We start from the raw sequence: 20268 nt of genomic DNA, 5'->3' as shown, positions 1-20268 counted from the left end.
CCACATTTGCACCAGAAAGTTAATTTACATTTTAAATATTTGCAGGTAGCACTACCTAAAACGCCATGAGTAGTGTTTAAGGAAAAGCATTCTGAAGGAAGTGGAATTTCAACCCACCACTCCAGGAGAGACAAAAATGATTTTGAACGACACTTTACTTCAAAACAATAGACTGGAAAACACTCTCGGTTTTGTATGAAGAGTGTCCGCGCGCCCAGCAGAAGAGCATGCCATCGCACTGACCTACATGGCTATGAAAAGTTTCCGCAACCTGAAGAGAATACGGTGATGTTAATAGTGTAATTCTTGGAATGACATTTAAAGACTGCAGGACTTCGACATTATGGTTGTTGATTTGGAATTCCGGGGAACAAAAAATAGAACTCTTGATAGATTCTATCTCTTCCTCGGTCCACAAAACCCGTTCCAAAAGTATTCACAATACCCTAGACTAATAAATTAGGCCCCAGTGAGAATTGAACTCACGACCCCTGGTTTACAAGACTAGTGCTCTAACCCCTGAGCTATGAAGCCCATTTCTTCAACTACTCGCACAGTGTTTTTCGTCCATTTCTACATTCCTTTTTCCAAATTCTAGAATGTCATAAGTGGGATTGTAACCAATGCCTCCAGGAGGGCTCTCGCAGTCATCCGGAAAAACACACGTGTGAAAAATTTTGAAACGTAAAGAAAGAGTGGTCACGTTAAGAGTCCAATTCTTGGGATGAAGTATAAAGACTGGAGCTGTTTGTCATTAACTGGACTTTTTACTTCCTTGGTTCAAATTACTGGTTTAGAAGCAAGGTGTTCACATCTGCCTAGTATTTTTTAATCCTTCAGATACATCCTATTATTATCCTGATGAGGAAACCTAGGCAGCTCCGAAACATTTGGCCATAAAATAGTCTGTAGCTGTGTTAGTATGGTTCACAACCAACATGGTTCCAAGGTACTTCTTCTACCTATCAGCCTAGGCTTGCAGGAAAGGCCCCAGTGAGAATTGAACTCACGACCCCTGGTTTACGAGACCAGTGCTCTAACCTCTGAGCTATGAAGCCTGCCTGTGGCGCACTGCCACAAATTTTTTTCCACATTTGCACCAGAAAGTTAATTTACATTTTAAATATTTGCAGGTAGCACTACCTAAAACGCCATGAGTAGTGTTTAAGGAAAAGCATTCTGAAGGAAGTGGAATTTCAACCCACCACTCCAGGAGAGACAACAATGATTTTGAACGACACTTTACTTCAAAACAATAGACTGGAAAACACTCTCGGTTTTGTATGAAGAGTGTCCGCGCGCCCAGCAGAAGAGCATGCCATCGCACTGACCTACATGGCTATGAAAAGTTTCCGCAACCTGAAGAGAATACGGTGATGTTAATAGTGTAATTCTTGGAATGACATTTAAAGACTGCAGGACTTCGACATTATGGTTGTTGATTTGGAATTCCGGGGAACAAAAAATAGAACTCTTGATAGATTCTATCTCTTCCTCGGTCCACAAAACCCGTTCCAAAAGTATTCACAATACCCTAGACTAATAAATTAGGCCCCAGTGAGAATTGAACTCACGACCCCTGGTTTACAAGACCAGTGCTCTAACCCCTGAGCTATGAAGCCCATTTCTTCAACTACTCGCACAGTGTTTTTCGTCCATTTCTACATTCCTTTTTCCAAATTCTAGAATGTCATAAGTGGGATTGTAACCAATGCCTCCAGGAGGGCTCTCGCAGTCATCCGGAAAAACACACGTGTGAAAAATTGTGAAACGTAAAGAAAGAGTGGTCACGTTAAGAGTCCAATTCTTGGGATGAAGTATAAAGACTGGAGCTGTTTGTCATTAACTGGACTTTTTACTTCCTTGGTTCAAATTACTGGTTTAGAAGCAAGGTGTTCACATCTGCCTAGTATTTTTTAATCCTTCAGATACATCCTATTATTATCCTGATGAGGAAACCTAGGCAGCTCCGAAACATTTGGCCATAAAATAGTCTGTAGCTGTGTTAGTATGTTTCACTACCAACATGGTTCCAAGGTACTTCTTCTACCTATCAGCCTAGGCTTGCAGGAAAGGCCCCAGTGAGAATTGAACTCACGACCCCTGGTTTACGAGACCAGTGCTCTAACCTCTGAGCTATGAAGCCTGCCTGTGGCGCACTGCCACAAACGTTTTTCCACATTTGCACCAGAAAGTTAATTTACATTTTAAATATTTGCAGGTAGCACTACCTAAAACGCCATGAGTAGTGTTTAAGGAAAAGCATTCTGAAGGAAGTGGAATTTCAACCCACCACTCCAGGAGAGACAACAATGATTTTGAACGACACTTTACTTCAAAACAATAGACTGGAAAACACTCTCGGTTTTGTATGAAGAGTGTCCGCGCGCCCAGCAGAAGAGCATGCCATCGCACTGACCTACATGGCTATGAAAAGTTTCCGCAACCTGAAGAGAATACGGTGATGTTAATAGTGTAATTCTTGGAATGACATTTAAAGACTGCAGGACTTCGACATTATGGTTGTTGATTTGGAATTCCGGGGAACAAAAAATAGAACTCTTGATAGATTCTATCTCTTCCTCGGTCCACAAAACCCGTTCCAAAAGTATTCACAATACCCTAGACTAATAAATTAGGCCCCAGTGAGAATTGAACTCACGACCCCTGGTTTACAAGACCAGTGCTCTAACCCCTGAGCTATGAAGCCCATTTCTTCAACTACTCGCACAGTGTTTTTCGTCCATTTCTACATTCCTTTTTCCAAATTCTAGAATGTCATAAGTGGGATTGTAACCAATGCCTCCAGGAGGGCTCTCGCAGTCATCCGGAAAAACACACGTGTGAAAAATTGTGAAACGTAAAGAAAGAGTGGTCACGTTAAGAGTCCAATTCTTGGGATGAAGTATAAAGACTGGAGCTGTTTGTCATTAACTGGACTTTTTACTTCCTTGGTTCAAATTACTGGTTTAGAAGCAAGGTGTTCACATCTGCCTAGTATTTTTTAATCCTTCAGATACATCCTATTATTATCCTGATGAGGAAACCTAGGCAGCTCCGAAACATTTGGCCATAAAATAGTCTGTAGCTGTGTTAGTATGGTTCACAACCAACATGGTTCCAAGGTACTTCTTCTACCTATCAGCCTAGGCTTGCAGGAAAGGCCCCAGTGAGAATTGAACTCACGACCCCTGGTTTACGAGACCAGTGCTCTAACCTCTGAGCTATGAAGCCTGCCTGTGGCGCACTGCCACAAATTTTTTTCCACATTTGCACCAGAAAGTTAATTTACATTTTAAATATTTGCAGGTAGCACTACCTAAAACGCCATGAGTAGTGTTTAAGGAAAAGCATTCTGAAGGAAGTGGAATTTCAACCCACCACTCCAGGAGAGACAACAATGATTTTGAACGACACTTTACTTCAAAACAATAGACTGGAAAACACTCTCGGTTTTGTATGAAGAGTGTCCGCGCGCCCAGCAGAAGAGCATGCCATCGCACTGACCTACATGGCTATGAAAAGTTTCCGCAACCTGAAGAGAATACGGTGATGTTAATAGTGTAATTCTTGGAATGACATTTAAAGACTGCAGGACTTCGACATTATGGTTGTTGATTTGGAATTCCGGGGAACAAAAAATAGAACTCTTGATAGATTCTATCTCTTCCTCGGTCCACAAAACCCGTTCCAAAAGTATTCACAATACCCTAGACTAATAAATTAGGCCCCAGTGAGAATTGAACTCACGACCCCTGGTTTACAAGACCAGTGCTCTAACCCCTGAGCTATGAAGCCCATTTCTTCAACTACTCGCACAGTGTTTTTCGTCCATTTCTACATTCCTTTTTCCAAATTCTAGAATGTCATAAGTGGGATTGTAACCAATGCCTCCAGGAGGGCTCTCGCAGTCATCCGGAAAAACACACGTGTGAAAAATTGTGAAACGTAAAGAAAGAGTGGTCACGTTAAGAGTCCAATTCTTGGGATGAAGTATAAAGACTGGAGCTGTTTGTCATTAACTGGACTTTTTACTTCCTTGGTTCAAATTACTGGTTTAGAAGCAAGGTGTTCACATCTGCCTAGTATTTTTTAATCCTTCAGATACATCCTATTATTATCCTGATGAGGAAACCTAGGCAGCTCCGAAACATTTGGCCATAAAATAGTCTGTAGCTGTGTTAGTATGGTTCACAACCAACATGGTTCCAAGGTACTTCTTCTACCTATCAGCCTAGGCTTGCAGGAAAGGCCCCAGTGAGAATTGAACTCACGACCCCTGGTTTACGAGACCAGTGCTCTAACCTCTGAGCTATGAAGCCTGCCTGTGGCGCACTGCCACAAACGTTTTTCCACATTTGCACCAGAAAGTTAATTTACATTTTAAATATTTGCAGGTAGCACTACCTAAAACGCCATGAGTAGTGTTTAAGGAAAAGCATTCTGAAGGAAGTGGAATTTCAACCCACCACTCCAGGAGAGACAACAATGATTTTGAACGACACTTTACTTCAAAACAATAGACTGGAAAACACTCTCGGTTTTGTATGAAGAGTGTCCGCGCGCCCAGCAGAAGAGCATGCCATCGCACTGACCTACATGGCTATGAAAAGTTTCCGCAACCTGAAGAGAATACGGTGATGTTAATAGTGTAATTCTTGGAATGACATTTAAAGACTGCAGGACTTCGACATTATGGTTGTTGATTTGGAATTCCGGGGAACAAAAAATAGAACTCTTGATAGATTCTATCTCTTCCTCGGTCCACAAAACCCGTTCCAAAAGTATTCACAATACCCTAGACTAATAAATTAGGCCCCAGTGAGAATTGAACTCACGACCCCTGGTTTACAAGACCAGTGCTCTAACCCCTGAGCTATGAAGCCCATTTCTTCAACTACTCGCACAGTGTTTTTCGTCCATTTCTACATTCCTTTTTCCAAATTCTAGAATGTCATAAGTGGGATTGTAACCAATGCCTCCAGGAGGGCTCTCGCAGTCATCCGGAAAAACACACGTGTGAAAAATTGTGAAACGTAAAGAAAGAGTGGTCACGTTAAGAGTCCAATTCTTGGGATGAAGTATAAAGACTGGAGCTGTTTGTCATTAACTGGACTTTTTACTTCCTTGGTTCAAATTACTGGTTTAGAAGCAAGGTGTTCACATCTGCCTAGTATTTTTTAATCCTTCAGATACATCCTATTATTATCCTGATGAGGAAACCTAGGCAGCTCCGAAACATTTGGCCATAAAATAGTCTGTAGCTGTGTTAGTATGGTTCACAACCAACATGGTTCCAAGGTACTTCTTCTACCTATCAGCCTAGGCTTGCAGGAAAGGCCCCAGTGAGAATTGAACTCACGACCCCTGGTTTACGAGACCAGTGCTCTAACCTCTGAGCTATGAAGCCTGCCTGTGGCGCACTGCCACAAATTTTTTTCCACATTTGCACCAGAAAGTTAATTTACATTTTAAATATTTGCAGGTAGCACTACCTAAAACGCCATGAGTAGTGTTTAAGGAAAAGCATTCTGAAGGAAGTGGAATTTCAACCCACCACTCCAGGAGAGACAACAATGATTTTGAACGACACTTTACTTCAAAACAATAGACTGGAAAACACTCTCGGTTTTGTATGAAGAGTGTCCGCGCGCCCAGCAGAAGAGCATGCCATCGCACTGACCTACATGGCTATGAAAAGTTTCCGCAACCTGAAGAGAATACGGTGATGTTAATAGTGTAATTCTTGGAATGACATTTAAAGACTGCAGGACTTCGACATTATGGTTGTTGATTTGGAATTCCGGGGAACAAAAAATAGAACTCTTGATAGATTCTATCTCTTCCTCGGTCCACAAAACCCGTTCCAAAAGTATTCACAATACCCTAGACTAATAAATTAGGCCCCAGTGAGAATTGAACTCACGACCCCTGGTTTACAAGACCAGTGCTCTAACCCCTGAGCTATGAAGCCCATTTCTTCAACTACTCGCACAGTGTTTTTCGTCCATTTCTACATTCCTTTTTCCAAATTCTAGAATGTCATAAGTGGGATTGTAACCAATGCCTCCAGGAGGGCTCTCGCAGTCATCCGGAAAAACACACGTGTGAAAAATTGTGAAACGTAAAGAAAGAGTGGTCACGTTAAGAGTCCAATTCTTGGGATGAAGTATAAAGACTGGAGCTGTTTGTCATTAACTGGACTTTTTACTTCCTTGGTTCAAATTACTGGTTTAGAAGCAAGGTGTTCACATCTGCCTAGTATTTTTTAATCCTTCAGATACATCCTATTATTATCCTGATGAGGAAACCTAGGCAGCTCCGAAACATTTGGCCATAAAATAGTCTGTAGCTGTGTTAGTATGGTTCACAACCAACATGGTTCCAAGGTACTTCTTCTACCTATCAGCCTAGGCTTGCAGGAAAGGCCCCAGTGAGAATTGAACTCACGACCCCTGGTTTACGAGACCAGTGCTCTAACCTCTGAGCTATGAAGCCTGCCTGTGGCGCACTGCCACAAATTTTTTTCCACATTTGCACCAGAAAGTTAATTTACATTTTAAATATTTGCAGGTAGCACTACCTAAAACGCCATGAGTAGTGTTTAAGGAAAAGCATTCTGAAGGAAGTGGAATTTCAACCCACCACTCCAGGAGAGACAACAATGATTTTGAACGACACTTTACTTCAAAACAATAGACTGGAAAACACTCTCGGTTTTGTATGAAGAGTGTCCGCGCGCCCAGCAGAAGAGCATGCCATCGCACTGACCTACATGGCTATGAAAAGTTTCCGCAACCTGAAGAGAATACGGTGATGTTAATAGTGTAATTCTTGGAATGACATTTAAAGACTGCAGGACTTCGACATTATGGTTGTTGATTTGGAATTCCGGGGAACAAAAAATAGAACTCTTGATAGATTCTATCTCTTCCTCGGTCCACAAAACCCGTTCCAAAAGTATTCACAATACCCTAGACTAATAAATTAGGCCCCAGTGAGAATTGAACTCACGACCCCTGGTTTACAAGACCAGTGCTCTAACCCCTGAGCTATGAAGCCCATTTCTTCAACTACTCGCACAGTGTTTTTGTCCATTTCTACATTCCTTTTTCCAAATTCTAGAATGTCATAAGTGGGATTGTAACCAATGCCTCCAGGAGGGCTCTCGCAGTCATCCGGAAAAACACACGTGTGAAAAATTGTGAAACGTAAAGAAAGAGTGGTCACGTTAAGAGTCCAATTCTTGGGATGAAGTATAAAGACTGGAGCTGTTTGTCATTAACTGGACTTTTTACTTCCTTGGTTCAAATTACTGGTTTAGAAGCAAGGTGTTCACATCTGCCTAGTATTTTTTAATCCTTCAGATACATCCTATTATTATCCTGATGAGGAAACCTAGGCAGCTCCGAAACATTTGGCCATAAAATAGTCTGTAGCTGTGTTAGTATGTTTCACTACCAACATGGTTCCAAGGTACTTCTTCTACCTATCAGCCTAGGCTTGCAGGAAAGGCCCCAGTGAGAATTGAACTCACGACCCCTGGTTTACGAGACCAGTGCTCTAACCTCTGAGCTATGAAGCCTGCCTGTGGCGCACTGCCACAAACGTTTTTCCACATTTGCACCAGAAAGTTAATTTACATTTTAAATATTTGCAGGTAGCACTACCTAAAACGCCATGAGTAGTGTTTAAGGAAAAGCATTCTGAAGGAAGTGGAATTTCAACCCACCACTCCAGGAGAGACAACAATGATTTTGAACGACACTTTACTTCAAAACAATAGACTGGAAAACACTCTCGGTTTTGTATGAAGAGTGTCCGCGCGCCCAGCAGAAGAGCATGCCATCGCACTGACCTACATGGCTATGAAAAGTTTCCGCAACCTGAAGAGAATACGGTGATGTTAATAGTGTAATTCTTGGAATGACATTTAAAGACTGCAGGACTTCGACATTATGGTTGTTGATTTGGAATTCCGGGAACAAAAAATAGAACTCTTGATAGATTCTATCTCTTCCTCGGTCCACAAAACCCGTTCCAAAAGTATTCACAATACCCTAGACTAATAAATTAGGCCCCAGTGAGAATTGAACTCACGACCCCTGGTTTACAAGACCAGTGCTCTAACCCCTGAGCTATGAAGCCCATTTCTTCAACTACTCGCACAGTGTTTTTCGTCCATTTCTACATTCCTTTTTCCAAATTCTAGAATGTCATAAGTGGGATTGTAACCAATGCCTCCAGGAGGGCTCTCGCAGTCATCCGGAAAAACACACGTGTGAAAAATTGTGAAACGTAAAGAAAGAGTGGTCACGTTAAGAGTCCAATTCTTGGGATGAAGTATAAAGACTGGAGCTGTTTGTCATTAACTGGACTTTTTACTTCCTTGGTTCAAATTACTGGTTTAGAAGCAAGGTGTTCACATCTGCCTAGTATTTTTTAATCCTTCAGATACATCCTATTATTATCCTGATGAGGAAACCTAGGCAGCTCCGAAACATTTGGCCATAAAATAGTCTGTAGCTGTGTTAGTATGTTTCACTACCAACATGGTTCCAAGGTACTTCTTCTACCTATCAGCCTAGGCTTGCAGGAAAGGCCCCAGTGAGAATTGAACTCACGACCCCTGGTTTACGAGACCAGTGCTCTAACCTCTGAGCTATGAAGCCTGCCTGTGGCGCACTGCCACAAACGTTTTTCCACATTTGCACCAGAAAGTTAATTTACATTTTAAATATTTGCAGGTAGCACTACCTAAAACGCCATGAGTAGTGTTTAAGGAAAAGCATTCTGAAGGAAGTGGAATTTCAACCCACCACTCCAGGAGAGACAACAATGATTTTGAACGACACTTTACTTCAAAACAATAGACTGGAAAACACTCTCGGTTTTGTATGAAGAGTGTCCGCGCGCCCAGCAGAAGAGCATGCCATCGCACTGACCTACATGGCTATGAAAAGTTTCCGCAACCTGAAGAGAATACGGTGATGTTAATAGTGTAATTCTTGGAATGACATTTAAAGACTGCAGGACTTCGACATTATGGTTGTTGATTTGGAATTCCGGGGAACAAAAAATAGAACTCTTGATAGATTCTATCTCTTCCTCGGTCCACAAAACCCGTTCCAAAAGTATTCACAATACCCTAGACTAATAAATTAGGCCCCAGTGAGAATTGAACTCACGACCCCTGGTTTACAAGACCAGTGCTCTAACCCCTGAGCTATGAAGCCCATTTCTTCAACTACTCGCACAGTGTTTTTCGTCCATTTCTACATTCCTTTTTCCAAATTCTAGAATGTCATAAGTGGGATTGTAACCAATGCCTCCAGGAGGGCTCTCGCAGTCATCCGGAAAAACACACGTGTGAAAAATTGTGAAACGTAAAGAAAGAGTGGTCACGTTAAGAGTCCAATTCTTGGGATGAAGTATAAAGACTGGAGCTGTTTGTCATTAACTGGACTTTTTACTTCCTTGGTTCAAATTACTGGTTTAGAAGCAAGGTGTTCACATCTGCCTAGTATTTTTTAATCCTTCAGATACATCCTATTATTATCCTGATGAGGAAACCTAGGCAGCTCCGAAACATTTGGCCATAAAATAGTCTGTAGCTGTGTTAGTATGTTTCACTACCAACATGGTTCCAAGGTACTTCTTCTACCTATCAGCCTAGGCTTGCAGGAAAGGCCCCAGTGAGAATTGAACTCACGACCCCTGGTTTACGAGACCAGTGCTCTAACCTCTGAGCTATGAAGCCTGCCTGTGGCGCACTGCCACAAACGTTTTTCCACATTTGCACCAGAAAGTTAATTTACATTTTAAATATTTGCAGGTAGCACTACCTAAAACGCCATGAGTAGTGTTTAAGGAAAAGCATTCTGAAGGAAGTGGAATTTCAACCCACCACTCCAGGAGAGACAACAATGATTTTGAACGACACTTTACTTCAAAACAATAGACTGGAAAACACTCTCGGTTTTGTATGAAGAGTGTCCGCGCGCCCAGCAGAAGAGCATGCCATCGCACTGACCTACATGGCTATGAAAAGTTTCCGCAACCTGAAGAGAATACGGTGATGTTAATAGTGTAATTCTTGGAATGACATTTAAAGACTGCAGGACTTCGACATTATGGTTGTTGATTTGGAATTCCGGGGAACAAAAAATAGAACTCTTGATAGATTCTATCTCTTCCTCGGTCCACAAAACCCGTTCCAAAAGTATTCACAATACCCTAGACTAATAAATTAGGCCCCAGTGAGAATTGAACTCACGACCCCTGGTTTACAAGACCAGTGCTCTAACCCCTGAGCTATGAAGCCCATTTCTTCAACTACTCGCACAGTGTTTTTCGTCCATTTCTACATTCCTTTTTCCAAATTCTAGAATGTCATAAGTGGGATTGTAACCAATGCCTCCAGGAGGGCTCTCGCAGTCATCCGGAAAAACACACGTGTGAAAAATTGTGAAACGTAAAGAAAGAGTGGTCACGTTAAGAGTCCAATTCTTGGGATGAAGTATAAAGACTGGAGCTGTTTGTCATTAACTGGACTTTTTACTTCCTTGGTTCAAATTACTGGTTTAGAAGCAAGGTGTTCACATCTGCCTAGTATTTTTTAATCCTTCAGATACATCCTATTATTATCCTGATGAGGAAACCTAGGCAGCTCCGAAACATTTGGCCATAAAATAGTCTGTAGCTGTGTTAGTATGGTTCACAACCAACATGGTTCCAAGGTACTTCCTAGGCTTGCAGGAAAGGCCCCAGTGAGAATTGAACTCACGACCCCTGGTTTACGAGACCAGTGCTCTAACCTCTGAGCTATGAAGCCTGCCTGTGGCGCACTGCCACAAATTTTTTTCCACATTTGCACCAGAAAGTTAATTTACATTTTAAATATTTGCAGGTAGCACTACCTAAAACGCCATGAGTAGTGTTTAAGGAAAAGCATTCTGAAGGAAGTGGAATTTCAACCCACCACTCCAGGAGAGACAACAATGATTTTGAACGACACTTTACTTCAAAACAATAGACTGGAAAACACTCTCGGTTTTGTATGAAGAGTGTCCGCGCGCCCAGCAGAAGAGCATGCCATCGCACTGACCTACATGGCTATGAAAAGTTTCCGCAACCTGAAGAGAATACGGTGATGTTAATAGTGTAATTCTTGGAATGACATTTAAAGACTGCAGGACTTCGACATTATGGTTGTTGATTTGGAATTCCGGGGAACAAAAAATAGAACTCTTGATAGATTCTATCTCTTCCTCGGTCCACAAAACCCGTTCCAAAAGTATTCACAATACCCTAGACTAATAAATTAGGCCCCAGTGAGAATTGAACTCACGACCCCTGGTTTACAAGACCAGTGCTCTAACCCCTGAGCTATGAAGCCCATTTCTTCAACTACTCGCACAGTGTTTTTCGTCCATTTCTACATTCCTTTTTCCAAATTCTAGAATGTCATAAGTGGGATTGTAACCAATGCCTCCAGGAGGGCTCTCGCAGTCATCCGGAAAAACACACGTGTGAAAAATTGTGAAACGTAAAGAAAGAGTGGTCACGTTAAGAGTCCAATTCTTGGGATGAAGTATAAAGACTGGAGCTGTTTGTCATTAACTGGACTTTTTACTTCCTTGGTTCAAATTACTGGTTTAGAAGCAAGGTGTTCACATCTGCCTAGTATTTTTTAATCCTTCAGATACATCCTATTATTATCCTGATGAGGAAACCTAGGCAGCTCCGAAACATTTGGCCATAAAATAGTCTGTAGCTGTGTTAGTATGGTTCACAACCAACATGGTTCCAAGGTACTTCTTCTACCTATCAGCCTAGGCTTGCAGGAAAGGCCCCAGTGAGAATTGAACTCACGACCCCTGGTTTACGAGACCAGTGCTCTAACCTCTGAGCTATGAAGCCTGCCTGTGGCGCACTGCCACAAATTTTTTTCCACATTTGCACCAGAAAGTTAATTTACATTTTAAATATTTGCAGGTAGCACTACCTAAAACGCCATGAGTAGTGTTTAAGGAAAAGCATTCTGAAGGAAGTGGAATTTCAACCCACCACTCCAGGAGAGACAACAATGATTTTGAACGACACTTTACTTCAAAACAATAGACTGGAAAACACTCTCGGTTTTGTATGAAGAGTGTCCGCGCGCCCAGCAGAAGAGCATGCCATCGCACTGACCTACATGGCTATGAAAAGTTTCCGCAACCTGAAGAGAATACGGTGATGTTAATAGTGTAATTCTTGGAATGACATTTAAAGACTGCAGGACTTCGACATTATGGTTGTTGATTTGGAATTCCGGGGAACAAAAAATAGAACTCTTGATAGATTCTATCTCTTCCTCGGTCCACAAAACCCGTTCCAAAAGTATTCACAATACCCTAGACTAATAAATTAGGCCCCAGTGAGAATTGAACTCACGACCCCTGGTTTACAAGACCAGTGCTCTAACCCCTGAGCTATGAAGCCCATTTCTTCAACTACTCGCACAGTGTTTTTGTCCATTTCTACATTCCTTTTTCCAAATTCTAGAATGTCATAAGTGGGATTGTAACCAATGCCTCCAGGAGGGCTCTCGCAGTCATCCGGAAAAACACACGTGTGAAAAATTGTGAAACGTAAAGAAAGAGTGGTCACGTTAAGAGTCCAATTCTTGGGATGAAGTATAAAGACTGGAGCTGTTTGTCATTAACTGGACTTTTTACTTCCTTGGTTCAAATTACTGGTTTAGAAGCAAGGTGTTCACATCTGCCTAGTATTTTTTAATCCTTCAGATACATCCTATTATTATCCTGATGAGGAAACCTAGGCAGCTCCGAAACATTTGGCCATAAAATAGTCTGTAGCTGTGTTAGTATGTTTCACTACCAACATGGTTCCAAGGTACTTCTTCTACCTATCAGCCTAGGCTTGCAGGAAAGGCCCCAGTGAGAATTGAACTCACGACCCCTGGTTTACGAGACCAGTGCTCTAACCTCTGAGCTATGAAGCCTGCCTGTGGCGCACTGCCACAAACGTTTTTCCACATTTGCACCAGAAAGTTAATTTACATTTTAAATATTTGCAGGTAGCACTACCTAAAACGCCATGAGTAGTGTTTAAGGAAAAGCATTCTGAAGGAAGTGGAATTTCAACCCACCACTCCAGGAGAGACAACAATGATTTTGAACGACACTTTACTTCAAAACAATAGACTGGAAAACACTCTCGGTTTTGTATGAAGAGTGTCCGCGCGCCCAGCAGAAGAGCATGCCATCGCACTGACCTACATGGCTATGAAAAGTTTCCGCAACCTGAAGAGAATACGGTGATGTTAATAGTGTAATTCTTGGAATGACATTTAAAGACTGCAGGACTTCGACATTATGGTTGTTGATTTGGAATTCCGGGGAACAAAAAATAGAACTCTTGATAGATTCTATCTCTTCCTCGGTCCACAAAACCCGTTCCAAAAGTATTCACAATACCCTAGACTAATAAATTAGGCCCCAGTGAGAATTGAACTCACGACCCCTGGTTTACAAGACCAGTGCTCTAACCCCTGAGCTATGAAGCCCATTTCTTCAACTACTCGCACAGTGTTTTTCGTCCATTTCTACATTCCTTTTTCCAAATTCTAGAATGTCATAAGTGGGATTGTAACCAATGCCTCCAGGAGGGCTCTCGCAGTCATCCGGAAAAACACACGTGTGAAAAATTGTGAAACGTAAAGAAAGAGTGGTCACGTTAAGAGTCCAATTCTTGGGATGAAGTATAAAGACTGGAGCTGTTTGTCATTAACTGGACTTTTACCTTCCTTGGTTCAAATTACTGGTTTAGAAGCAAAGTGTTCACATCTGCCTAGTATTTTTTAATCCTTCAGATACATCCTATTATTATCCTGATGAGGAAACCTAGGCAGCTCCGAAACATTTGGCCATAAAATAGTCTGTAGCTGTGTTAGTATGTTTCACTACCAACATGGTTCCAAGGTACTTCTTCTACCTATCAGCCTAGGCTTGCAGGAAAGGCCCCAGTGAGAATTGAACTCACGACCCCTGGTTTACGAGACCAGTGCTCTAACATCTGAGCTATGAAGCCTGCCTGTGGCGCACTGCCACAAACGTTTTTCCACATTTGCACCAGAAAGTTAATTTACATTTTAAATATTTGCAGGTAGCACTACCTAAAACGCCATGAGTAGTGTTTAAGGAAAAGCATTCTGAAGGAAGTGGAATTTCAACCCACCACTCCAGGAGAGACAACAATGATTTTGAACGACACTTTACTTCAAAACAATAGACTGGAAAACACTCTCGGTTTTGTATGAAGAGTGTCCGCGTGCCCAGCAGAAGAGCATGCCATCGCACTGACCTACATGGCTATGAAAAGTTTCCGCAACCTGAAGAGAATACGGTGATGTTAATAGTGTAATTCTTGGAATGACATTTAAAGACTGCAGGACTTCGACATTATGGTTGTTGATTTGGAATTCCGGGGAACAAAAAATAGAACTCTTGATAGATTCTATCTCTTCCTCGGTCCACAAAACCCGTTCCAAAAGTATTCACAATACACTAGACTAATAAATTAGGCCCCAGTGAGAATTGAACTCACGACCCCTGGTTTACAAGACCAGTGCTCTAACCCCTGAGCTATGAAGCCCATTTCTTCAACTACTCGCACAGTGTTTTTGTCCATTTCTACATTCCTTTTTCCAAATTCTAGAATGTCATAAGTGGGATTGTAACCAATGCCTCCAGGAGGGCTCTCGCAGTCATCCGGAAAAACACACGTGTGAAAAATTGTGAAACGTAAAGAAAGAGTGGTCACGTTAAGAGTCCAATTCTTGGGATGAAGTATAAAGACTGGAGCTGTTTGTCATTAACTGGACTTTTTACTTCCTTGGTTCAAATTACTGGTTTAGAAGCAAGGTGTTCACATCTGCCTAGTATTTTTTAATCCTTCAGATACATCCTATTATTATCCTGATGAGGAAACCTAGGCAGCTCCGAAACATTTGGCCATAAAATAGTCTGTAGCTGTGTTAGTATGTTTCACTACCAACATGGTTCCAAGGTCCAAGTTCCAAGAATTGAACTCACGACCCCTGGTTTACGAGACCAGTGCTCTAACCTCTGAGCTATGAAGCCTGCCTGTGGCGCACTGCCACAAACGTTTTTCCACATTTGCACCAGAAAGTTAATTTACATTTTAAATATTTGCAGGTAGCACTACCTAAAACGCCATGAGTAGTGTTTAAGGAAAAGCATTCTGAAGGAAGTGGAATTTCAACCCACCACTCCAGGAGAGACAACAATGATTTTGAACGACACTTTACTTCAAAACAATAGACTGGAAAACACTCTCGGTTTTGTATGAAGAGTGTCCGCGTGCCCAGCAGAAGAGCATGCCATCGCACTGACCTACATGGCTATGAAAAGTTTCCGCGACCTGAAGAGAATACGGTGATGTTAATAGTGTAATTCTTGGAATGACATTTAAAGACTGCAGGACTTCGACATTATGGTTGTTGATTTGGAATTCCGGGGAACAAAAAATAGAACTCTTGATAGATTCTATCTCTTCCTCGGTCCACAAAACCCGTTCCAAAAGTATTCACAATACCCTAGACTAATAAATTAGGCCCCAGTGAGAATTGAACTCACGACCCCTGGTTTACAAGACCAGTGCTCTAACCCCTGAGCTATGAAGCCCATTTCTTCAACTACTCGCACAGTGTTTTTCGTCCATTTCTACATTCCTTTTTCCAAATTCTAGAATGTCATAAGTGGGATTGTAACCAATGCCTCCAGGAGGGCTCTCGCAGTCATCCGGAAAAACACACGTGTGAAAAATTGTGAAACGTAAAGAAAGAGTGGTCACGTTAAGAGTCCAATTCTTGGGATGAAGTATAAAGACTGGAGCTGTTTGTCATTAACTGGACTTTTACCTTCCTTGGTTCAAATTACTGGTTTAGAAGCAAAGTGTTCACATCTGCCTAGTATTTTTTAATCCTTCAGATACATCCTATTATTATCCTGATGAGGAAACCTAGGCAGCTCCGAAACATTTGGCCATAAAATAGTCTGTAGCTGTGTTAGTATGTTTCACTACCAACATGGTTCCAAAGTACTTCTTCTACCTATCAGCCTAGGCTTGCAGGAAAGGCCCCAGTGAGAATTGAACTCACGACCCCTGGTTTACGAGACCAGTGCTCTAACCTCTGAGCTATGAAGCCTGCCTGTGGCGCACTGCCACAAACGTTTTTCCACATTTGCACCAGAAAGTTAATTTACATTTTAAATATTTGCAGGTAGCACTACCTAAAACGCCATGAGTAGTGTTTAAGGAAAAGCATTCTGAAGGAAGTGGAATTTCAACCCACCACTCCAGGAGAGACAACAATGATTTTGAACGACACTTTACTTCAAAACAATAGACTGGAAAACACTCTCGGTTTTGTATGAAGAGTGTCCGCGCGCCCAGCAGAAGAGCATGCCATCGCACTGACCTACATGGCTATGAAAAGTTTCCGCAACCTGAAGAGAATACGGTGATGTTAATAGTGTAATTCTTGGAATGACATTTAAAGACTGCAGGACTTCGACATTATGGTTGTTGATTTGGAATTCCGGGGAACAAAAAATAGAACTCTTGATAGATTCTATCTCTTCCTCGGTCCACAAAACCCGTTCCAAAAGTATTCACAATACACTAGACTAATAAATTAGGCCCCAGTGAGAATTGAACTCACGACCCCTGGTTTACAAGACCAGTGCTCTAACCCCTGAGCTATGAAGCCCATTTCTTCAACTACTCGCACAGTGTTTTTGTCCATTTCTACATTCCTTTTTCCAAATTCTAGAATGTCATAAGTGGGATTGTAACCAATGCCTCCAGGAGGGCTCTCGCAGTCATCCGGAAAAACACACGTGTGAAAAATTGTGAAACGTAAAGAAAGAGTGGTCACGTTAAGAGTCCAATTCTTGGGATGAAGTATAAAGACTGGAGCTGTTTGTCATTAACTGGACTTTTTACTTCCTTGGTTCAAATTACTGGTTTAGAAGCAAGGTGTTCACATCTGCCTAGTATTTTTTAATCCTTCAGATACATCCTATTATTATCCTGATGAGGAAACCTAGGCAGCTCCGAAACATTTGGCCATAAAATAGTCTGTAGCTGTGTTAGTATGTTTCACTACCAACATGGTTCCAAGGTACTTCTTCTACCTATCAGCCTAGGCTTGCAGGAAAGGCCCCAGTGAGAATTGAACTCACGACCCCTGGTTTACGAGACCAGTGCTCTAACCTCTGAGCTATGAAGCCTGCCTGTGGCGCACTGCCACAAACGTTTTTCCACATTTGCACCAGAAAGTTAATTTACATTTTAAATATTTGCAGGTAGCACTACCTAAAACGCCATGAGTAGTGTTTAAGGAAAAGCATTCTGAAGGAAGTGGAATTTCAACCCACCACTCCAGGAGAGACAACAATGATTTTGAACGACACTTTACTTCAAAACAATAGACTGGAAAACACTCTCGGTTTTGTATGAAGAGTGTCCGCGCGCCCAGCAGAAGAGCATGCCATCGCACTGACCTACATGGCTATGAAAAGTTTCCGCAACCTGAAGAGAATACGGTGATGTTAATAGTGTAATTCTTGGAATGACATTTAAAGACTGCAGGACTTCGACATTATGGTTGTTGATTTGGAATTCCGGGGAACAAAAAATAGAACTCTTGATAGATTCTATCTCTTCCTCGGTCCACAAAACCCGTTCCAAAAGTATTCACAATACCCTAGACTAATAAATTAGGCCCCAGTGAGAATTGAACTCACGACCCCTGGTTTACAAGACCAGTGCTCTAACCCCTGAGCTATGAAGCCCATTTCTTCAACTACTCGCACAGTGTTTTTCGTCCATTTCTACATTCCTTTTTCCAAATTCTAGAATGTCATAAGTGGGATTGTAACCAATGCCTCCAGGAGGGCTCTCGCAGTCATCCGGAAAAACACACGTGTGAAAAATTGTGAAATGTAAAGAAAGAGTGGTCACGTTAAGAGTCCAATTCTTGGGATGAAGTATAAAGACTGGAGCTGTTTGTCATTAACTGGACTTTTTACTTCCTTGGTTCAAATTACTGGTTTAGAAGCAAAGTGTTCACATCTGCCTAGTATTTTTTAATCCTTCAGATACATCCTGTTATTATCCTGATGAGGAAACCTAGGCAGCTCCGAAACATTTGGCCATAAAATAGTCTGTAGCTGTGTTAGTATGTTTCACTACCAACATGGTTCCAAAGTACTTCTTCTACCTATCAGCCTAGGCTTGCAGGAAAGGCCCCAGTGAGAATTGAACTCACGACCCCTGGTTTACGAGACCAGTGCTCTAACCTCTGAGCTATGAAGCCTGCCTGTGGCGCACTGCCACAAACGTTTTTCCACATTTGCACCAGAAAGTTAATTTACATTTTAAATATTTGCAGGTAGCACTACCTAAAACGCCATGAGTAGTGTTTAAGGAAAAGCATTCTGAAGGAAGTGGAATTTCAACCCACCACTCCAGGAGAGACAACAATGATTTTGAACGACACTTTACTTCAAAACAATAGACTGGAAAACACTCTCGGTTTTGTATGAAGAGTGTCCGCGCGCCCAGCAGAAGAGCATGCCATCGCACTGACCTACATGGCTATGAAAAGTTTCCGCAACCTGAAGAGAATACGGTGATGTTAATAGTGTAATTCTTGGAATGACATTTAAAGACTGCAGGACTTCGACATTATGGTTGTTGATTTGGAATTCCGGGGAACAAAAAATAGAACTCTTGATAGATTCTATCTCTTCCTCGGTCCACAAAACCCGTTCCAAAAGTATTCACAATACCCTAGACTAATAAATTAGGCCCAGTGAGAATTGAACTCACGACCCCTGGTTTACAAGACCAGTGCTCTAACCCCTGAGCTATGAAGCCCATTTCTTCAACTACTCGCACAGTGTTTTTCGTCCATTTCTACATTCCTTTTTCCAAATTCTAGAATGTCATAAGTGGGATTGTAACCAATGCCTCCAGGAGGGCTCTCGCAGTCATCCGGAAAAACACACGTGTGAAAAATTGTGAAACGTAAAGAAAGAGTGGTCACGTTAAGAGTCCAATTCTTGGGATGAAGTATAAAGACTGGAGCTGTTTGTCATTAACTGGACTTTTTACTTCCTTGGTTCAAATTACTGGTTTAGAAGCAAGGTGTTCACATCTGCCTAGTATTTTTTAATCCTTCAGATACATCCTATTATTATCCTGATGAGGAAACCTAGGCAGCTCCGAAACATTTGGCCATAAAATAGTCTGTAGCTGTGTTAGTATGTTTCACTACCAACATGGTTCCAATGTACTTCTTCTACCTATCAGCCTAGGCTTGCAGGAAAGGCCCCAGTGAGAATTGAACTCACGACCCCTGGTTTACGAGACCAGTGCTCTAACCTCTGAGCTATGAAGCCTGCCTGTGGCGCACTGCCACAAACGTTTTTCCACATTTGCACCAGAAAGTTAATTTACATTTTAAATATTTGCAGGTAGCACTACCTAAAACGCCATGAGTAGTGTTTAAGGAAAAGCATTCTGAAGGAAGTGGAATTTCAACCCACCACTCCAGGAGAGACAACAATGATTTTGAACGACACTTTACTTCAAAACAATAGACTGGAAAACACTCTCGGTTTTGTATGAAGAGTGTCCGCGCGCCCAGCAGAAGAGCATGCCATCGCACTGACCTACATGGCTATGAAAAGTTTCCGCAACCTGAAGAGAATACGGTGATGTTAATAGTGTAATTCTTGGAATGACATTTAAAGACTGCAGGACTTCGACATTATGGTTGTTGATTTGGAATTCCGGGGAACAAAAAATAGAACTCTTGATAGATTCTATCTCTTCCTCGGTCCACAAAACCCGTTCCAAAAGTATTCACAATACCCTAGACTAATAAATTAGGCCCCAGTGAGAATTGAACTCACGACCCCTGGTTTACAAGACCAGTGCTCTAACCCCTGAGCTATGAAGCCCATTTCTTCAACTACTCGCACAGTGTTTTTCGTCCATTTCTACATTCCTTTTTCCAAATTCTAGAATGTCATAAGTGGGATTGTAACCAATGCCTCCAGGAGGGCTCTCGCAGTCATCCGGAAAAACACACGTGTGAAAAATTGTGAAATGTAAAGAAAGAGTGGTCACGTTAAGAGTCCAATTCTTGGGATGAAGTATAAAGAC

At 41.9% G+C, this 20268-nt stretch overlaps 34 non-coding genes across 34 annotated transcripts; all 34 read right to left on the bottom strand.

Moving 5' to 3' along the window:
- Window positions 1-985: 985 nt before the first annotated feature.
- TRNAT-CGU (transfer RNA threonine (anticodon CGU)) lies at window positions 986-1058 on the bottom strand. The gene has a single exon. It is a non-coding gene; the product is annotated as a tRNA-Thr (tRNA).
- Window positions 1059-1549: 491 nt separating this feature from the next.
- On the bottom strand, window positions 1550-1622 carry TRNAT-UGU (transfer RNA threonine (anticodon UGU)). Its single transcript has one exon. It is a non-coding gene; the product is annotated as a tRNA-Thr (tRNA).
- A 451-nt stretch (window positions 1623-2073) lies between these two features.
- On the bottom strand, window positions 2074-2146 carry TRNAT-CGU (transfer RNA threonine (anticodon CGU)). Its single transcript has one exon. It is a non-coding gene; the product is annotated as a tRNA-Thr (tRNA).
- Window positions 2147-2637: 491 nt separating this feature from the next.
- Window positions 2638-2710, bottom strand: TRNAT-UGU (transfer RNA threonine (anticodon UGU)). Its single transcript has one exon. It is a non-coding gene; the product is annotated as a tRNA-Thr (tRNA).
- Window positions 2711-3161: 451 nt separating this feature from the next.
- TRNAT-CGU (transfer RNA threonine (anticodon CGU)) lies at window positions 3162-3234 on the bottom strand. Its single transcript has one exon. It is a non-coding gene; the product is annotated as a tRNA-Thr (tRNA).
- Window positions 3235-3725: 491 nt separating this feature from the next.
- On the bottom strand, window positions 3726-3798 carry TRNAT-UGU (transfer RNA threonine (anticodon UGU)). Its single transcript has one exon. It is a non-coding gene; the product is annotated as a tRNA-Thr (tRNA).
- A 451-nt stretch (window positions 3799-4249) lies between these two features.
- Window positions 4250-4322, bottom strand: TRNAT-CGU (transfer RNA threonine (anticodon CGU)). The gene has a single exon. It is a non-coding gene; the product is annotated as a tRNA-Thr (tRNA).
- A 491-nt stretch (window positions 4323-4813) lies between these two features.
- On the bottom strand, window positions 4814-4886 carry TRNAT-UGU (transfer RNA threonine (anticodon UGU)). The gene has a single exon. It is a non-coding gene; the product is annotated as a tRNA-Thr (tRNA).
- A 451-nt stretch (window positions 4887-5337) lies between these two features.
- On the bottom strand, window positions 5338-5410 carry TRNAT-CGU (transfer RNA threonine (anticodon CGU)). Its single transcript has one exon. It is a non-coding gene; the product is annotated as a tRNA-Thr (tRNA).
- Window positions 5411-5901: 491 nt separating this feature from the next.
- TRNAT-UGU (transfer RNA threonine (anticodon UGU)) lies at window positions 5902-5974 on the bottom strand. Its single transcript has one exon. It is a non-coding gene; the product is annotated as a tRNA-Thr (tRNA).
- Window positions 5975-6425: 451 nt separating this feature from the next.
- On the bottom strand, window positions 6426-6498 carry TRNAT-CGU (transfer RNA threonine (anticodon CGU)). Its single transcript has one exon. It is a non-coding gene; the product is annotated as a tRNA-Thr (tRNA).
- Window positions 6499-6989: 491 nt separating this feature from the next.
- On the bottom strand, window positions 6990-7062 carry TRNAT-UGU (transfer RNA threonine (anticodon UGU)). Its single transcript has one exon. It is a non-coding gene; the product is annotated as a tRNA-Thr (tRNA).
- Window positions 7063-7512: 450 nt separating this feature from the next.
- TRNAT-CGU (transfer RNA threonine (anticodon CGU)) lies at window positions 7513-7585 on the bottom strand. The gene has a single exon. It is a non-coding gene; the product is annotated as a tRNA-Thr (tRNA).
- A 490-nt stretch (window positions 7586-8075) lies between these two features.
- Window positions 8076-8148, bottom strand: TRNAT-UGU (transfer RNA threonine (anticodon UGU)). Its single transcript has one exon. It is a non-coding gene; the product is annotated as a tRNA-Thr (tRNA).
- Window positions 8149-8599: 451 nt separating this feature from the next.
- Window positions 8600-8672, bottom strand: TRNAT-CGU (transfer RNA threonine (anticodon CGU)). The gene has a single exon. It is a non-coding gene; the product is annotated as a tRNA-Thr (tRNA).
- A 491-nt stretch (window positions 8673-9163) lies between these two features.
- TRNAT-UGU (transfer RNA threonine (anticodon UGU)) lies at window positions 9164-9236 on the bottom strand. Its single transcript has one exon. It is a non-coding gene; the product is annotated as a tRNA-Thr (tRNA).
- A 451-nt stretch (window positions 9237-9687) lies between these two features.
- Window positions 9688-9760, bottom strand: TRNAT-CGU (transfer RNA threonine (anticodon CGU)). Its single transcript has one exon. It is a non-coding gene; the product is annotated as a tRNA-Thr (tRNA).
- A 491-nt stretch (window positions 9761-10251) lies between these two features.
- TRNAT-UGU (transfer RNA threonine (anticodon UGU)) lies at window positions 10252-10324 on the bottom strand. Its single transcript has one exon. It is a non-coding gene; the product is annotated as a tRNA-Thr (tRNA).
- Window positions 10325-10761: 437 nt separating this feature from the next.
- Window positions 10762-10834, bottom strand: TRNAT-CGU (transfer RNA threonine (anticodon CGU)). The gene has a single exon. It is a non-coding gene; the product is annotated as a tRNA-Thr (tRNA).
- Window positions 10835-11325: 491 nt separating this feature from the next.
- On the bottom strand, window positions 11326-11398 carry TRNAT-UGU (transfer RNA threonine (anticodon UGU)). Its single transcript has one exon. It is a non-coding gene; the product is annotated as a tRNA-Thr (tRNA).
- Window positions 11399-11849: 451 nt separating this feature from the next.
- TRNAT-CGU (transfer RNA threonine (anticodon CGU)) lies at window positions 11850-11922 on the bottom strand. The gene has a single exon. It is a non-coding gene; the product is annotated as a tRNA-Thr (tRNA).
- Window positions 11923-12413: 491 nt separating this feature from the next.
- Window positions 12414-12486, bottom strand: TRNAT-UGU (transfer RNA threonine (anticodon UGU)). Its single transcript has one exon. It is a non-coding gene; the product is annotated as a tRNA-Thr (tRNA).
- Window positions 12487-12936: 450 nt separating this feature from the next.
- Window positions 12937-13009, bottom strand: TRNAT-CGU (transfer RNA threonine (anticodon CGU)). The gene has a single exon. It is a non-coding gene; the product is annotated as a tRNA-Thr (tRNA).
- A 491-nt stretch (window positions 13010-13500) lies between these two features.
- Window positions 13501-13573, bottom strand: TRNAT-UGU (transfer RNA threonine (anticodon UGU)). Its single transcript has one exon. It is a non-coding gene; the product is annotated as a tRNA-Thr (tRNA).
- A 451-nt stretch (window positions 13574-14024) lies between these two features.
- On the bottom strand, window positions 14025-14097 carry TRNAT-CGU (transfer RNA threonine (anticodon CGU)). The gene has a single exon. It is a non-coding gene; the product is annotated as a tRNA-Thr (tRNA).
- Window positions 14098-14588: 491 nt separating this feature from the next.
- Window positions 14589-14661, bottom strand: TRNAT-UGU (transfer RNA threonine (anticodon UGU)). Its single transcript has one exon. It is a non-coding gene; the product is annotated as a tRNA-Thr (tRNA).
- Window positions 14662-15640: 979 nt separating this feature from the next.
- On the bottom strand, window positions 15641-15713 carry TRNAT-UGU (transfer RNA threonine (anticodon UGU)). The gene has a single exon. It is a non-coding gene; the product is annotated as a tRNA-Thr (tRNA).
- A 451-nt stretch (window positions 15714-16164) lies between these two features.
- On the bottom strand, window positions 16165-16237 carry TRNAT-CGU (transfer RNA threonine (anticodon CGU)). The gene has a single exon. It is a non-coding gene; the product is annotated as a tRNA-Thr (tRNA).
- A 491-nt stretch (window positions 16238-16728) lies between these two features.
- On the bottom strand, window positions 16729-16801 carry TRNAT-UGU (transfer RNA threonine (anticodon UGU)). Its single transcript has one exon. It is a non-coding gene; the product is annotated as a tRNA-Thr (tRNA).
- A 450-nt stretch (window positions 16802-17251) lies between these two features.
- Window positions 17252-17324, bottom strand: TRNAT-CGU (transfer RNA threonine (anticodon CGU)). The gene has a single exon. It is a non-coding gene; the product is annotated as a tRNA-Thr (tRNA).
- A 491-nt stretch (window positions 17325-17815) lies between these two features.
- Window positions 17816-17888, bottom strand: TRNAT-UGU (transfer RNA threonine (anticodon UGU)). The gene has a single exon. It is a non-coding gene; the product is annotated as a tRNA-Thr (tRNA).
- A 451-nt stretch (window positions 17889-18339) lies between these two features.
- Window positions 18340-18412, bottom strand: TRNAT-CGU (transfer RNA threonine (anticodon CGU)). The gene has a single exon. It is a non-coding gene; the product is annotated as a tRNA-Thr (tRNA).
- A 1014-nt stretch (window positions 18413-19426) lies between these two features.
- TRNAT-CGU (transfer RNA threonine (anticodon CGU)) lies at window positions 19427-19499 on the bottom strand. The gene has a single exon. It is a non-coding gene; the product is annotated as a tRNA-Thr (tRNA).
- A 491-nt stretch (window positions 19500-19990) lies between these two features.
- On the bottom strand, window positions 19991-20063 carry TRNAT-UGU (transfer RNA threonine (anticodon UGU)). Its single transcript has one exon. It is a non-coding gene; the product is annotated as a tRNA-Thr (tRNA).
- Between the last annotated feature and the right edge of the window lie 205 nt (window positions 20064-20268).

This window comes from Eleutherodactylus coqui, chromosome 7 (genome assembly GCF_035609145.1).
Source record: "Eleutherodactylus coqui strain aEleCoq1 chromosome 7, aEleCoq1.hap1, whole genome shotgun sequence".
NCBI lineage: Eukaryota > Metazoa > Chordata > Amphibia > Anura > Eleutherodactylidae > Eleutherodactylus > Eleutherodactylus coqui.
Note: the sequence above shows the minus strand (reverse complement) of the source record. Positions and strands in the feature narration are given on the sequence as shown.